A 3,837-nucleotide genomic window follows, 5' to 3' on the forward strand; every position below is an offset into this window, starting at 1 on the left:
ATAAATTATTTTTTAAAAGCAAGACAAAATAAGTGAAAGAAAAACTCTCTGATTTTCTGTTTACTGATGAGTTCTATCTTCCTTTAAAGCCTACATTATGCCTTGGTTAAAAATTGAGACTTTTGGAGTTGAGTAGACTTTGGACTGATGTCTAAGAACTTGCTTTCCTAACTGAGGAAATAAAGATGGAGGTCTTAGCTATTGCATTTCTAAGATTGATTTTAGTCTTTCCCCTGCTAACTCCATTATTATTTATGTTAGAACTTTTGTAAATTATAAATGGCATGACATAGAATTTGGAAAAGGTGTAAAATGAAGAGAAGAAAGCTCTAAGACTTCTTAACTTTTGTTTTCTACCAGTCTCCATTATAACCTAGCATGGTATATTATTCTCTTCATGGTTTTTTTTTTTGTTTTTATTATTATTTTTAGAGAGAAGGGAAAGGAAGAAGGGAGTGAGGGAGAGAAACATCATGTGAGAGAAAAACATCAATCGGTTGCCTCTTCTATACACCCCTTCCGTGGTCCGAACCCACAACCCAGGTGTGTGCCCTGATGGGGAATCAACCTGTGCTTTCACTTTGTGCAACAACACCCAACCAACTAAGCCACACCAATCAGGGCTTCATGAATATTTTAAAACAAAATGGTTATCAAGTTACTTTTAATTCTGCGTAACATTAAAAAATAAATAAGGTACAGAAAGAATGAAACATTTTAAAACTTTAACTGTTAATTTTAGTCTTACAAGTAACCAGTTCTCATAAATTTCTGAAGGATTTAAAATGTGTCATTCATTGAACATAAGAGTATTATTCAGCTTTGTGTAGTTTAAAGATCTATCTAATGCTCTTAAAAGGTAATCAAATTTAATGAGATTGTTAAACTAATCAATACTTTTTATAGACACATTTTTCACTTGGTCTCCTAAAGGAAATTCTTCAAAAGAGGTAGAAACAATGTTCACTAGAAAATGGAGTGTAATGAAAATACTAGGGACTCACCTCCATTTTTACAGTCAAGTCATTTTTTTTAGACTTCTGATTACTGATGCTTATGTATCCTAATGAAACTAGAGCTAAATTATTACACTTTCAGATTCAAAATTTTCTCTAGCTGGTCAAAGCACAGTGATTTTCCATAATTTTTGTGATTTCATCTGAACCATATTTTGTTGTCTCTGACAGTACTGATACTATCTAATCAGGAGCCATCCTACCACTGATTCACTCAATGTAGGTAAATATATTTTTTGAAATGTATGCTCTTTGTGTGTTCATAACATCTTCTACATTATTTCATTGAAGATTTACCATCACTTCCCCAAAGTCCTCAGTGACCTTAGAACTTAACTATTAGTTACCCTCTTTACTGGGATCACATGCTTCACCCTAAATTTAATATCTACTCCTCTGTTTTCAGTTTTGAAATGTATGTCTCATTTTTTCTTTGTTTTTAAATCATTTTTTATTGTTATTCTGTTACAGTTGTTCCAATTTTTCCCCCTTTGCCCTCCTCTGCCCTTCCCACCCCCGTCTCCCACAGTCAATTTCTACACTGTTGTCCATGCCCCTTGGTCATTCATACATGTTCTTTGTCTTGTCCCTTCCCCTTCCTTCCACCATTTTCCCCCTCCCCTGTCCCCTCTAGTGACTTTCAGTCTGTTCCACATTTCCATGCCTGTGGTTCTATTTTGTTCATTAGTTTATTTTGTTCATTATATTCCTCTTATGGGGGAGATCATATAGTATTCATCTTTCACCAACTGGCTTATTTCGCTTAGCATAATATTCTCTGGTTCCATCCATGCTGTCCCAAAATGTAGGAGTTCCTTCTTTCTCTCTGCTGCATAGTATTCCATTGTGTAAATGTACCACAGTTTTTGGATCCACTCATCTACAGATGGGCACTTAGGCTGTTTCCAGCACTTGGCTATTGTAAATAGCGCTTCTATGAACATAGGGGTGCATAGTTCTTTTGAATTGGTGTTACAGGATTCTTAGGGTATATTCCCAGCAGCAGAATTGCTGGGTCAAAGGGCAGTTCCATTTTTAGTTTTTAAAGGAAATTTTATACTGTTCTCCATAGTGGCTGTACCAGTCTTTATTTCCATCAACAGTGCAGTAGGGTTCCATTTTCTCCCTGTCAGCACTTGCTGTTTGTTGATTTGTTAATGACGGTCATTTGACCAGTGTGAGGTGGTATCTCATTGTGGTTTTAATTTACACCTCTCTGATGGCTATTGATGTTGAGCATCTTTTTATATGTCTATATTGGCCATCTGTATGTCTTCCTTGAAAAAGTGTCTATTCAGATCCTCGGCCTATTTTTCAATTGGATTGTTTGTCTTCTTAGTGTTGAGTTGTATGAGTTCTTTATGTATTTTGGAGATCAAACCCTTGTCCAATGTATCATTGGCAAATATATTCTCCAATAAAGTTGTTTTGTTTTCATTTTGATGATGGTTTCTTTAGCTCTGCAAAATATTTTTAGTTTGATGTAGTCCTATTTGTTTATTTTTTTCCTTTATTTCCATTGCCCTAGGAGATAGATTGGCAAAAATATTGGGATATCTGAAATTTTCCTACCTACGTTTTCCTCTAAGACTTTTATGGTATCACAACTTATATTTCAGTCTTTTATCCATCTTGAGTCATCCATCTCATGCAGCCAAGTGGTGAAGTAGAAGGTATGTGACCCCATGATCGCTCGGGTAGGCCGCCAAACAGCCCACTGCTGTGTGTACTGGCAAAGGAAAGGGGACCAAGTGCAGTGGCTGGCGTATGTTTGTGACAGTGCATTGATGTTACCAGCAGACTGGGAACAACTGGTTTCTGTTGAGCTTGAGGCCACACGTGTTCCAATTCTCCAGAAAAAAAGTTCCCATGCAAAATGGACATGTCAAGAGCTGCCAAGACGGGTCAGTACTCTTCCTGATGCTGCGGCTGCTGTTCATGCACTTGTTCCTCTGCTTCGGGCTCTTCCGGGTGGCCCTCGTGCTTGTCCGAGGCGTAGAGCATGTCCATGAGTTCCTGCACCAGGTCGTCGGTTTCCTGCCCCTGCTCTTGGCAGAACAGCTCGATCTCTCTCAGCTTTCCGATGTAGAAGTCCCTTTCCTTCTCCATGCCCTCAAGGGCAAGTTTTAACGAATGTACTTGTTCATTAAGCTGTATGACCTGTGTTTCCAAAGCTTTGTCAGATTTGGATGCCGAAATGCTGGATGAAGCCCTTTTGGCTGATGAGGGGCGAGAAAGTGTGGATCCTGGTTTAAATGCTGGGCTTGATTTAGCTTCACCTGCTGTGGGGGAGTTTGCACGGTGAGATTTTTTTTGGCAGGTTGAAGATCTGCTCTCCAGGGTCGGGGGGAGGAATTGCATCTTGCCCTTGTTGTGCTTCTACAGGATCATACTCCCTCCCATCGTAGCCAGCGTCATAGAACTTCTTAAACCACTGAATGAAATCAAGGTTGTCCTGGAAATGCCCTTTCACCAGCATGTGAACTTGTGGTATAAGTTAGTGGTCTAGTTTCATTTTTTCACATGTACCAGTCCAGATCTCCCAACATCATTTATTGAAGAGGCTGTTTTTACTCATCATATGCTCATGCCCTCTTTGTCAAACAGAGATTAATTAATCGTAGAGATTTGGGGTTATTTATGGGCTCTCTATTCTGTTCCATTGATCTATGTGTCTGTTCTAATGCCAGTACCAGACTGTTTGATTACAGTGGCCTTATAGTATAACTTGATATTGAGTAGTGTGTGTGATCCCTCCTAGTTTGTTCTTTCTTCTCAAGATTGCTGAGGCTATTTGAAGTTCTTTTTTTTTCTATTTTTC

General features: G+C 38.5%; 1 pseudogene; it reads right to left on the reverse strand.

Annotated features, from left to right (window-relative positions):
* Nucleotides 1-2,818: 2,818 nt before the first annotated feature.
* LOC150016436 (microtubule-associated protein RP/EB family member 2 pseudogene) lies at nucleotides 2,819-3,495 on the reverse strand (annotated as a pseudogene).
* Nucleotides 3,496-3,837: the final 342 nt, after the last annotated feature.

Source organism: Furipterus horrens, unplaced genomic scaffold (genome assembly GCF_987537825.1).
Source record: "Furipterus horrens unplaced genomic scaffold, mFurHor1.1.pri manual_scaffold_3, whole genome shotgun sequence".
NCBI classification, from domain to species: Eukaryota; Metazoa; Chordata; class Mammalia; order Chiroptera; family Furipteridae; genus Furipterus; species Furipterus horrens.